Source organism: Dermacentor silvarum, chromosome 3, assembly GCF_013339745.2.
Source record: "Dermacentor silvarum isolate Dsil-2018 chromosome 3, BIME_Dsil_1.4, whole genome shotgun sequence".
Lineage (NCBI taxonomy): Eukaryota > Metazoa > Arthropoda > Arachnida > Ixodida > Ixodidae > Dermacentor > Dermacentor silvarum.
In genome coordinates, this window is record NC_051156.1 from 52,865,110 (window position 1) to 52,878,362 (window position 13,253).

At 48.1% G+C, this 13,253-nt stretch overlaps 6 non-coding genes across 6 annotated transcripts; all 6 read right to left on the reverse strand.

Moving 5' to 3' along the window:
• Positions 1-35: 35 nt before the first annotated feature.
• Positions 36-108, reverse strand: Trnaf-gaa (transfer RNA phenylalanine (anticodon GAA)). Its single transcript has one exon. It is a non-coding gene; the product is annotated as a tRNA-Phe (tRNA).
• Positions 109-361: 253 nt separating this feature from the next.
• On the reverse strand, positions 362-434 carry Trnaf-gaa (transfer RNA phenylalanine (anticodon GAA)). Its single transcript has one exon. It is a non-coding gene; the product is annotated as a tRNA-Phe (tRNA).
• Positions 435-687: 253 nt separating this feature from the next.
• Positions 688-760, reverse strand: Trnaf-gaa (transfer RNA phenylalanine (anticodon GAA)). Its single transcript has one exon. It is a non-coding gene; the product is annotated as a tRNA-Phe (tRNA).
• Positions 761-1,013: 253 nt separating this feature from the next.
• On the reverse strand, positions 1,014-1,086 carry Trnaf-gaa (transfer RNA phenylalanine (anticodon GAA)). The gene has a single exon. It is a non-coding gene; the product is annotated as a tRNA-Phe (tRNA).
• A 253-nt stretch (positions 1,087-1,339) lies between these two features.
• Trnaf-gaa (transfer RNA phenylalanine (anticodon GAA)) lies at positions 1,340-1,412 on the reverse strand. Its single transcript has one exon. It is a non-coding gene; the product is annotated as a tRNA-Phe (tRNA).
• A 5,397-nt stretch (positions 1,413-6,809) lies between these two features.
• On the reverse strand, positions 6,810-6,882 carry Trnaf-gaa (transfer RNA phenylalanine (anticodon GAA)). The gene has a single exon. It is a non-coding gene; the product is annotated as a tRNA-Phe (tRNA).
• Positions 6,883-13,253: the final 6,371 nt, after the last annotated feature.

A 13,253-nucleotide genomic window follows, 5' to 3' on the forward strand; every position in this document is an offset into this window, starting at 1 on the left:
TACAGATGTCTCAAAAAAAGAAACCACGACGCATATGCCGAAACCCGGGATCGAACCAGGCACCTTTAGATCTTCAGTCTAACGCTCTCCCAACTGAGCTATTTCAGCAGAACGAATTTCGAAGCAGTGCTGCGCAATGCGATCGTTTCATTCCCATGAAAGTTCCCTTTGACATATTCGCAAATTGCGCAAACCTTTTTTTAAACAGATTCGCTCCGCCACTCCCTTTCCGCAAATCACTCTTATTAGTAGTTTAACAATGGCGTTAATGTGGAAATATCCGAAAAGCTTACAATTCAGTAATAACTCCCTTTGTTTTTGTTATTTACAGATGTCGCAAAAAAAGAAACCACGACGCATATGCCGAAACCCGGGATCGAACCAGGGACCTTTAGATCTTCAGTCCAACGCTCTCCCAACTGAGCTATTTCGGCAGAACGAATTTCGAAGCAGTGCTGCGTAATGCGATTGTTTCATTCCCATGAAAGTTCCCTTTGACATATTCGCAAATTGCGCAACCCTTTTTTTAAACAGATTCGCTCCGCCACTCCCTTTCCGCAAATCACTCCTATTAGTAGTTTAACAATGGCGTTAATGTGGAAATATCCGAAAAGCTTACAATTCAGTAATAACTCCCTTTGTTTTTGTTATTTACAGATGTCTCAAAAAAAGAAACCACGACGCATATGCCGAAACCCGGGATCGAACCAGGGACCTTTAGATCTTCAGTCTAACGCTCTCCCAACTGAGCTATTTCGGCAGAACGAATTTCGAAGCAGTGCTGCGCAATGCGATCGTTTCACTCCCATGAAAGTTCCCTTTGACATATTCGCAAATTGCGCAAACCTTTTTTTAAACAGATTCGCTCCGCCACTCCCTTTCCGCAAATCACTCTTATTAGTAGTTTAACAATGGCGTTAATGTGGAAATATCCGAAAAGCTTACAATTCAGTAATAACTCCCTTTGTTTTTGTTATTTACAGATGTCGCAAAAAAAGAAACCACGACGCATATGCCGAAACCCGGGATCGAACCAGGGACCTTTAGATCTTCAGTCCAACGCTCTCCCAACTGAGCTATTTCGGCAGAACGAATTTCGAAGCAGTGCTGCGTAATGCGATTGTTTCATTCCCATGAAAGTTCCCTTTGACATATTCGCAAATTGCGCAACCCTTTTTTTAAACAGATTCGCTCCGCCACTCCCTTTCCGCAAATCACTCCTATTAGTAGTTTAACAATGGCGTTAATGTGGAAATATCCGAAAAGCTTACAATTCAGTAATAACTCCCTTTGTTTTTGTTATTTACAGATGTCGCAAAAAAAGAAACCACGACGCATATGCCGAAACCCGGGATCGAACCAGGGACCTTTAGATCTTCAGTCTAACGCTCTCCCAACTGAGCTATTTCGGCTTTTTTTTTTCTTTATTACCTGTTACATAACAACATATATACAACCAACAGGAATTCACCGCCTCGAATTCAAAACAGAAAAAGACAGTACAGTTCTAGGTGCAAGTGTACCTTGTCAGTAAATGTTTAAAACAGCTTAATGGCTGCAAGCTGTTCAAAGGTTGGTAACCACTCAGGTGGTTCCCTGAGTACTTTGTAGACTTCGCGAATAAACAAGATGTTTTCTATAAAGTATTCTCTTGCCCGTTTCGCGCGTACATCTTCATTTCGCACCGCCATTCGTGTTTTCCACACGCTGTGCATGCAGAGTACCATCACCATGTCACATGGCACGCCTTCTGTCTCATCAAAAGGTAAAAACCGGATTCCAAAGGGTGTTAATGGGAATTCTTTCTTAATGGTCCTTTGTAGAATATCCCAAAGGAAGACTGAATCCCAGCACTCCAGAAAAATGTGCTCAATTGTTTCCGGTTTCTTGCAGATGTGGCAATTAACACTCCAGGGTACAAAGATCCCTTTCTCCTGCAGCCATGGCTTGACAGGAAGCGTGCCAGTGTGTAGCATAAAGAAAAAGGTTTTTGTCGTTGGTCTTACTGGCATTCCTTTAACACGCTTCAACACGTTCTGCTCTCGCCCCAGTGCATATATTGCACGGTATATTGGCACGGGACACATTATATTTATTAAATCCTTATATAATCGCTTTCTTGCGACAGTACTAAGGTACTCCATAGAAAAGTGTGCTTTTAAAAAACGGAAAGCACTTATCACTTCGAACAAAAAACCTCGGACAACTACTTTCCTTCTAGCACATGACGTCACTACATACTCTGGCAGTGCGTCACCTAATCGCGTCTGGATAACGCACCGCAAAAAACAATTGCTTTCATCTCGCAAGAATATGAATCGCGACACTATCTGTTTCAAAAACAAATGCGATAACCCCAAACCTCCTTTCTGCACTGAATGAAACAGATTCAAACGACTCATGCGCTCCCATCCGGACCCCCACACGAACGAAGCAAACACCCTGTGCAACTTCTGTACACACACTCGCGACATACATAAAACTTGTAACATGTAATACACTTTGGCTACAAGAAACACATTGCACACCGTGGCTCTCGCGAATATTGACAGATTCTTGCCACCCCACTTCGTTGTTTGTGCTTTAAGCCGCTCGGTTTGCTCGGTCCATTGCGTGGTAGTATCGCGATAGTATTCTAAAGGAACACCAAGATAACTGGCTGGCGTATCAGTGAACGGTATCGTTTCGACCATTGCAGGCCGGCTATCCCATTCACCGTGCCAAAAGCCTAAGCTTTTTTGCCAACTTATGGCACTCCCGGTGAGAGCGCAAAACCTTCTTGCATCCTTGACTGCTTCCCGAATGCTCTCTTGATCAATGCAAAAAAGCGCGATGTCATCTGCGTAAGCTAATATTTTTACCTCTTGCGTTAAGAGACGGTAGCCGCGAATATTTTTGTTTTCCCGTACTTTCAGACAGAAAGGTTCAAGAAAAATGGCAAAAAGTAAAGGGGACAAAGGGCACCCCTGGCGCACACTGGATAACACTGGTATATTTTCACTAATTCTTTTGTTGATTACCAGGTGAGCTGAACACTTCTCATAGGCCATGGCTACTCCGTCCTGAATCACTTTTCCTACATTGATGTGTTCTAACACTGCAAGGAGTATGCTGTGAGCGACCCTGTCGAAAGCTTTTTCTAGGTCTAATTGAACCATTGCTACACGTTCGAGGTTTGCGTCGCAACACTCCAATATACTCCTAGCGACGTGAATATTCGACATTATTGTCCTTTTTCTGATACCACATGTTTGGTGAGGACCTACTATTAACTTGATAACTGTCTGCAGTCTTTTTCCAAGCACTTTCATGTAGATCTTGTAATCCACGTTCGTGAGGCTTATAGGCCTGTATCCATAACGAATTGCAGCTTTACCTGCTTCATTAGATTTCGGTATAAGTACGACGTGACTTTTCCTGAATGATGGCGGCAAGTGCTTAGTTTCATGAGCTTCCGCAACAACACGGTAAAGTAACTCAGCTAGTTCCACCTTGAAAGTTTTATAGAATGAAGCTCCTAGGCCGTCAGGCTCCAGGCGCTTTTCCTTTACCCAAGTCTTCAATGGCTTCTTTAATTTCTTTAGCCGTGATAGGGCTCTCGAGTCCCTCTTTAATTTCATCTTCTAGTTTCGGCAGAAGCGTTAGAAAAGTGTTAACAAACTCTACCGTAACGGGCACCTGCCTACCCAGCAAAGCTCGGTAGTGTTTAACGAAAGCTTTCTCAATGACTTCTTGGTCTTTAGACATTGCGTCGTTAAACCAGATTTCTTTAATTATGTTCTTAGAAGCGTAACTCTTTTCGTCACTGAGCGCCCGCTTAGTTGGCGTTTCTCCGAGCCACAGTCGATCGGCTCGTGCTCTTATCGCAGCCCCTTGATAAGTTTCGGCGTCCAACGTTTCAAGTTCGCATTTAATTTCTCGTATCTGCTTAGAAAAAAATCCCGGCACTGTGCACTCCGCATTTAGAAAGTAATCCAGCATGTTTTGTAGTTCTTTCTCTCTTTGTTTTGCTTTATGACGTATCACGCAAGCCCTCTCGATTGCACTCATTTTCACATCAATTTTGAACTGCTCCCATAGCTCAGCATAGTTTGATGTGACATCCATTTGCATCCCATCAATTTTTTCCTTTACAGTTTTTACGAAACATTCATCACTTAAGATTGTGTCATTCATTTTCCACAGTTCCCAGTTAAAGTTAGACCCTTTAAGCTTCTCGCCCACTGTACAGGTTACCAGGCTGTGGTCACTGAAGCTCACATGCTTTACTGTGTAGCTAGTGACCGTGCGCGCGAGGCTTGCTGATACGTATAGACGGTCTAGTCGAGCGTGACTCTCACCTTGAAAGTGAGTAAAAAGAACACTGTTTCCGCTTAAAACGTTTCCCACGTCTACTAAATCATAGCCTGCCATGATTGCGTTGAGTTGATGTGCACTTTTATCGCGTACTACAGTATTCGGCACCCTATCTTCGGACATGCATACACAATTAAAGTCTCCGAGGACGACGACATTTCTTTCACATTCCAGAAATGTCTCAACATAGTCAAAAAATATTTTCCTATCACAAACATTGTTCGGAGCGTACACACAGATCATTCGCCAACCAACATCATTTAAAGAGAAGTCGCACAGTACCAATCGCCCATCTTGGGCCGTCATTACACTTTGTTCAACAATGCCTATTGAATTACGCAAAAATAAAAGACAGCCACCGGCCTTGCCTACCGCATGGCAAACACAAATGCTATAACGCAATTTAAAAATATCGACCATTTTGTCCGTTTGCTCTTCACTTTCAATTTTAGTTTCTTGAACCGCAAGAACGTCTATGTCATTTTCTAGCATCAGGCGACTTAATTGGGCTGGTCGCCTTCTGGCCGTTAACCCGCGTACGTTAAGCGTGCCAATACGTAATGCTAGCCCAAGATTATTTGCCATGGAAAGAGAAGAGCAAGCGATAACACAAAAACTTTATGGAATCAAAGGTAGTGTAACTTACAGATATTCTCTGCGCTCTTATAAGCTCCGTCGCATGCGACGAAGCCACGACGTCTCGCTCTTCGGCACACATCATTGACCTCGATCGTTCCAAAAACCCGAGTCACAACTTAGCGTTCTACGAGAACAGCACCCCGCTACTGCGGAGGAACTGTCGGCGTTGTCTGCTTATCTGGGGGAACGGCCGGCGTCTGGCGCCCGTCCGAGGGAACTGCCGGCGTCTGCCGCCAGTCCGAGGGAACCGCCGGCGTTTGCCGTCCGTCTGGGGGTACTGTCGGCGTCGTCTGCTTGTCTGGGGGAACTGCCGGCGTCTGCCTCCTGTCTGTCGGAACGTTTGGTCTAGGCTTAAGCGTAGACCGGCGGAAAACGGTGGCCTTCGAGGGCGGCCCTTCGTTGCTACCACCGTCGTCTTGCTCAAGCGTGCCATCCACGTCGGTGACTTCCCGAGGCCTCTTTGAACCTGCGATGGCTTGGTCGTTTTTCTCGCAAGACTCATTGAGTCCGGCCGCGCCAGGGTTGCCCTGTCGTAGAACGCCCTCGGTATCCACCGCATTGTCTGCGCTTTCATACACCATCGCATTTTCCGCAGCCGGTTCACCTTGCGCTTCGCTGTCCCTACCCTCACTGCTGCCCTTGGTAGGTTGGCACTTGTCGCTAGCCGAGACCACTGGCTTCTCTTGCTTGCCTTGTGGGTCACCACCCCCTCCAGCAGTCTCTTCCGCGTCTGCCTGGTCCATCAGGTGCTCGTCGATGGCGTCACTCCGGCCCGGCCCAGTCACGTTAGCGTAGCTTCGCACGCATTGGGTCTCGTCGTGGCCAAAACGACGACAGAGCCCACAACGTGGCACACGGCACTCGCGCCGTATATGGCCGGTGCCGCGGCACCGGAGGCAGAGCGGAGGTCTGCCTGGCACGATCACGAGTGCATGGTCTTCTGATACTCGTAGCTGATGCGGGATGTCTTCCATGGTCATACCAGCCTTTAAGCGTAGGGATACAAGTCGCGTGTGAGAGCCTTTGTCTCCGCAACCGGGCACTCGCCACCTCTCCCTGGATATTTCGGTCACAGTGCCGAATGGAGCCAGGGCTGCTCTGACGTCTTCGTCGGGGGTCGTGTGAAGCAGCCAGTAAAGCTTCATTCTGATGTCCTGGTTGCAGGGATCAATCGCGACACAGCGATGCTCCTTCACGCTAAACGCCTTCGCCGACAAAAGCTTCCTTTTCCCGACATCGTCCTTGAATGTTATGGCCCAAACATGGTTCATCTGATAGGCCCCGAGGGCTACCACCTCCGTCATAAGCTTATAGCGGTCAAGCGCATCGCGAAAATGTTCAACACGATAAGGCCGGGCCTTCAAATCACCATGCAAAAACACGGTGTTACACACGGTCGTACCTGATGGCAGCTGAGGCAAAACAAGTTGGTAATCCTGTGAAGACGTTTCCGTAAGCCTGATACCGCGGCCCTGCTGGGCCGCTGAAACCGCCCCTTGGGAGCGAGACATTCCGTGACCGTTCGCTACGGTGTCCGGAAGTGGAATCTGAGCTATTTCGGCAGAACGAATTTCGAAGCAGTGCTGCGCAATGCGATTGTTTCATTCCCATGAAAGTTCCCTTTGACATATTCGCAAATTGCGCAACCCTTTTTTTAACAGATTCGCTCCGCCACTCCCTTTCCGCAAATCACTCTTATTAGTAGTTTAACAATGGCGTTAATGTGGAAATATCCGAAAAGCTTGCAATTCAGTAATAACTCCCTTTGTTTTTGTTATTTACAGATGTCGCAAAAAAAGAAACCACGACGCATATGCCGAAACCCGGGATCGAACCAGGGACCTTTAGATCTTCAGTCTAACGCTCTCCCAACAGAGCTATTTCGGCTTTTTTTTTCTTTGTTGCCGAAATAACACGTTACAGAGAATAAAACGTGGCAGCCAGGCTATGGCTACCGCGGGATTAAAATCTTTTCATACCTGCCAACAGATCAAATACAGAGATCCAGTCTGGTGGATCGGCTAGAGCGCGATACACATCTCGCACACGCACAACACTTTCAATAAAATGTTCGCGAACAGGGCGTACATTTTTATCAGCATGCCGATATTCCATTCTCGTTTTCCACAAGGCATGGAGTCCCATGACCATGATTAAATCGTACGGAATATCCTCGGATACGACTACCGGCGAGAAACGAATGCCATATGGGTCAAGGGGCAACAGTTTCTTTAATGTGCGCTGAGGCACATCCCAGTGAAAGATTGGGTCTCAACAATCTAGAAATGCGTGCTCAATCGTTTCTAGTTTCTTGCATAAGGAGCAGTCAGTAGCCCAGGGTACAAAGATGCCTTTATCTTTAAGCCAGGTTTTAACAGCGAGTGTGTTCGGTGCAACTGAAAGAAGAAGGTTTCAACTGATGGTTGTATAGGCATTTTCTTTGCTCGTTTGAGCACGTCCTGTCCTGGGCCTCCGCGATGTGGGATACGGTACAAAAGCTCTGGGAGCATGTTTTCCACTAGGTTCTTATATAGTTTTTTTCTTCCTAACATTACATAAATAATCTAAAGAAAATCGTGCGTTCAGCAACCTGAACGAGAGAACCACCTCGCGTAGGTACCCGGTTACAGAACCATTAATCATTTCACGCGACGACACTATAAGTTCCGGGAGTAGTCGCCGCAGCCTTATTTGCGTGACAGTGCGGAGGAACTGGTGATTTTGATCCCGTAAATACACAAATGGTGACACAACCTGTCTCAAAAACAAATGAACAAGACCAATCCCTCCTTTCTTAACAGGGCGAAACAAATTCGTTCGGCTAGTCCGCTCCCAAGTGGACGCCCAAACAAAACAACAAAACCACGGTGAAGTTTTTGTATGATAATTCGGAATGCACATAACACATTCATCACATACCATATTTTCGAAATTAGAAAAATGTTGCCCGTGAAAAATAGACAATTGCCTGCCTTGCCACGCGGTAGACTTTTCTTTCGCGCATTGCGCCTGGCCAGACCAGTACGCCTCTGGCTCACGAAAAAATTCAAGTGGCACGCCTATAGGTAACGCGTTGGAATTGTCGACCAACGTAACCGAGAGAAATGCTCTGGCGTGGCATTCCAGTCGCCATGCCAAAACCCGCACCTCTTATGCCAGTTTATTTGGGCACCGGTGCAGTCACAAAAGTTACAAACGATATTAGTGGCTTGTTTCATGCTCTCACTGTCCGAGCAGAATACGGCAACATCATCTGCGTAAGCCGAAATCTTGACGTGTGATGTCTGCAGCCTGAAGCCTGTAATAGCTTCACTGTGATCAATGGACAAACAGAGCGGTTCGAGATAAAGTGCGAACAGCAAAGGTGACAAAGGGCATCCTTGCCTCACTAAAGAGCGAACGTTCCCGCTCTCCGTAAGTTCCCCGTTGACTATAATACGCGTGGTGCAGTCCGTGTGCGCCATTCTTACGCCTTCTAGTATTACATGGCCAACATTTGAGTGTTCTATAATGCCGAATAAAACCTCGTGCGAGACACGGTCAAAAGCTTTTGCCGGGTCGAGCTGCATCATTGCCACGCGTTCGCCTAAAACGTCACAACATTCAAGCACACTTCGTGCTACGTGTGTTTGTCGCTATGCTGCGGCCTTTAATACCACAAGTCTGATGTGGCCCTACCAGCTTTGTAATAACCCCTTGGAGTCTTTTGGCTAATACCTTCATAAGCATTTTATAGTCAACGTTAGTAAAGCTGATCGGACGATAAGAACCCACAGAGAGACGTTTCTCCGGGTCATCACTTTTGGGTATCAGCACAACGTGTGGTCTTCTGAAAGACAGCGGAACTCGCTTGCATTCATAAGCTTCAGCGAAAACATTAAGCAACAAGGGAGCGACCCTACATTTTAAAGTTTTGTAGAAGGCGGCCTCAAGGCCATCGGGCCCGGGCGCTTTGCCCAGCGTCAAGTCGTCGATTGCATCCTCGACTTCCCGTAGAGTAATCTGCTCTTCCAAACGTGCTTTAACGTCGTCGTCCAGCTTCGGCATAAACAGTAAAAATCTCTCCCGGAACCCTTCCATAATGTTCCTTGTTGTCCAAACCGCTCAGTAAAATGATCAGCTATCATGCGCATGATCACCTTCCTATCCGACGTCATATCGTTGCCACTAGCATTTTCACTGATTTCTTTCTGGCACGCATATCTCTTTTCATCGGACAACGCCCGCTTCGTTGGTCTTTCGCTTACCCATAATTTTTCCGCTCTTGTCCGTATTATCGCGGCTTTATACTTCTCGGCATCAATTTGCTCCAGTTGGCTCTTCACGTCTCTCATTTCCTTCTTATAAACACCAGGCTGGATGTTTTCCATGCAAGTAAAATATTCAAGCTGCTCACGAAGCTCTCGTTCACTTTGGTTCTGCTTATACTTGAGGGCGCTACCTCTTTCGATGGCAGCTATTTTAACTCTTTGCTCAAATTCCTCCCATTCGGCAGCCAGATTTGTTGACTGCGCAGCACGTAGCTTGTCTAGTTCATCCGTCACTACTATAACGAACTTTTCGTCCTCCAGGAGCTTCCCATTAAATTTCCAGAGGTTCCAATTTAAACGTGTTTCGCTCTGCCCTCTGCCAAACCCGGCAATAATCAAACAGTGGTCACTAAAATAAATCGGTTTCACATCGTACGCGGCCCACAACGCAACTAGTTCAGCTGAGACGTAGATTTCTATCCAGCCTTGCATGGCTATCCCGCTGAAAGTGAGTATAAATCGGGCGAAGTTACCATTGAAAAGAACGTTGCCCACGTCATCTAAACCATGATCATGCAATATCCCCGATAACAACTCGGCGCTCTTACCACGGCTACGGCTCTTCTTGGGATCGATCTTCAGCTGCACAAACACAGTTGAAGTCGCTAGGAGTAATAGCACTTTTTCACAGTTTAGGTACGTTTGAAACCTCTAACAAAATGTGCGATCTCTTTCAAATTCGGTGCATAAGCGCACACAACGCGGTAACTCAAACCCGAAACACTAAAATCCACCACTAAAGGCGGCCCAGATCGGCACGACTCAACCGTTGGTACGCACTACAAAAGTCGTTAGTACGAAAAACAGCACAACCGCCAGAACTGCCAACAGCATGACAAACATGTACATTGAAATGAGGATGAAAAACGGACACCATCGGTCGACTACTTCCTGGTTCTCTATTTTAGTTCTCCTGAACTGCGACCAAACCGAAATCGTTTTCGAGCAGTAAGCGACTTAATTGGCACTGTCGCCTTCTAGCGCTTAGCCCTCGTACATTCAGGGTTGCTACGCGCAAGGTCGCTTCAGTTAACAAGGCCATGACTGCAAATTAGGTTGCCCTTCCGAATGGTGTCCGTTGCGAAGAGCAAACCAGAGATGAAACTTATTGCCGTATTTTTCTCGCAGGATGACACCGCGAAAACGAAACCCGGCCAGCGGCCGTAAAGCTGTCGCGTCTGGAGAGAAGCGCAAGCAAAGTGATGCACATTGCACTTTTTGACAATTTTCGACCGACCCCATTTACTCGCCATAGGGAACATCTCTTACGGAGGCGGATTCACCGCCCGCCGTGGTTCGACCGGAATGTTAGGCGCGGTATAAAGGGAGCACCTCACACCTGGCGTTTTCGTCGGTGGCTCGCCGCCTCCGCTGTCGTCCCGCTGTTGCTCACTGTCCACCGAACTCTCATGCCCCGCTTCCCGGCCATCGAGCTAGCTCCGTCGCGCGAAACATCCATGCACTCCTCCACGGATTCAGTCACGCTCACCGGAAGTGAACATCTGGTGGCGTATCCAGTCCAGTCGCGTGCACAGTCAACGCATTTGGCGGGCTCGTGCTGCTCCTTGGAAGTTTACGGCGACTTGCTGCTTGTTACGCTAGCACCTCCGGAATGGAGGCCAATGTAGACGGCTGTGCTTCATGGGAGTTTGCCTGAGGTGTCGCCACTTCCAAATCAGCCTCGTCCATGAGCAGGTCGGCGGTGTCCTCGCTGCCCCCAGGCCCGGTCACGCTGGCGTACAGCGGTGAGCACTGTTAGGGTGAACACGCGAGCGCGTGGCCGACGGCACTGTCAGCGCCCCATTACGGTCATCACTGGAAACATTGCGCATGCGCATCACGCCTTCCGCGAAATAATTGTTCCACCGCGCGCATGACGTCATGAATGCACTTGTTCGTCGTCTGCTAGCCGCATTTTTGTTTTCTAAGCCCATGCATCCTGCATTTTAAGATTTCTTTAAACATCCTGTGCTTGAACAGAACAAGACAAAAAACTTGTATATCTATGGGGGCGTGTCTATTCGTTCCCTTCAAAGTTGTTGTGCATGCAACGCCGTATATAAAACAACCAAACATCTTTCGCAGCCGTTCATTCTGTCGCCAGATCGTATTATGGCTAGGGTTCCCGATGATGAACGGCGCCTCAATTGTCGATCTTTCCGCTGAAAGGTTATTCCCAGCGGTATATTGGCGCTTTAGTTAATAGGCCCCTGAAGACCTGTGAACAGGATAATTCAAGCCTACAAGTATGAAGGTCGCAATTCAGGATGCACCCCGCGCGCCCCGCCCTAAAGCTACCACAGACGATGAAGACGCCCTCATAGTTGCAGCTGCTGTTCGTAACCCTTTCTTGCCAGCCCCAGCAATACGCGAGGACGTGGATTTGGACGTTTCGGACACCACTGTTCGACGTCGCCTGCGTACTGCGGGCCTTCGCAGTCGCGTCGCAGCGCAGAAGCCACTACTAACGGCGGCAAACAAGGACGCACGACGGCAGTTTCGCTGAGCTGCACGAAGCAATGGACATCAGAAGAGTGGGGTCGCGTCATCTTTTCGGATGAGTCGACGTTTTCGACGCGACAAGACCAAGATTGCGTGTTTGGAGACTACCAGGCACACGGTGAGGCAAACTTCCTGCTTTGAAAAGCAATTGTTTTAGTTAACGTCACAATGCCACGCAGGCAACGACCCGGACAACGTGCAAGTTGTTTCTGCCAGTGGGAGATCGAGTGTGAACGTGTGGGGTGCTGTTTCAAGATATGGTTTAGGGCCCCTGCACGTATACGTGGACACTTATCGTCGGAACAATACTGCAACATTTTGAACAATGTGCTGTTTGCCATATGCGAGCAGTTTATTCCCAGACGGTGATTACCTGTTCCAACAGGACCGGTCACCGATACACACGGCGCGGGCTGTCAAGAGTTCCAGGCGGAGCAGCACATGCAGCTACTGGAATGGCCTCCGAAAGGAGCGGACCTGAATGTGATAGAAAACGTGTGGGGCCGTCTGAAAGCTTCTTTGGCAAGGAAGCCCCTTTATTCCGCGACTTCGGACCAGTTGTGGGCGCAAGTCAGCAATCGAGTGGGAAAGGCTGAAAGCCGATCGGGATATGTTCGATCACTTTACGACTCGTTATACCGTCCAGAAATAGCTGCAGTCGTTGCTGTAAGTGGTTCCCATGACTCGCTATTAGATTTGCTCATGTTTTTATATTTGTTCTCATGGTCTTGTTTAACTGAATTGCAAAAGGGCAATTTTCTGGAATAAAAAGTTAATAATTATCCCTCTTACACCCACTTTTTTCCTTCACGCGCCAATCTTCAATCAGATGGACCTTGAAATGCAAAGGTATCAGCTCAGCGAACAAAAAATGCGGCTAGCAGACGACGAACAAGCGTATCGATGACGTGATGCGCGCGGGTGGAAAGATGTTTCGCAAAGCACATGCTGCGCATGGTGCAAATGTTTCCAACGATGGCTGTTACGCGGCGCTGATAGTGCCGTCGGCCACGCGCTCGCGTGTTCACCCTAACAGTGCTCACCGCTGTACGTTCGCTCACACTGGCCGTCCTGAGGACGTGGACCGAAGCTCCGACAAACACCCATCGCGGCATGCGGCACTCGCGACGGATATGGCCCTTTCCCCGCCAGCGAAGGCAGAGCGGAGCCCTGCCGGTGCAACACGAGGGCGAGATCACAGGACACCTTAGCTGGTGTGGCAAGTCGTCAATTTTGACTCCAGCGTTCAGCTTCAGAGTCACAAGCCTCGTTATAGACCCTTTGTCAGTCAATCCCTCGGCCTGCCAACGCTCCCTGACAATGTCGGCGAATTTACCGAAAGGCGTGAAGGCAAGGCGCACGTCCTCGTCAGGCACACTGTGGAGCAACCAGTGCACCTTCATTCGGACGTCCCTGTTGGCCGGGTCGATGACGATACAGCGCTTT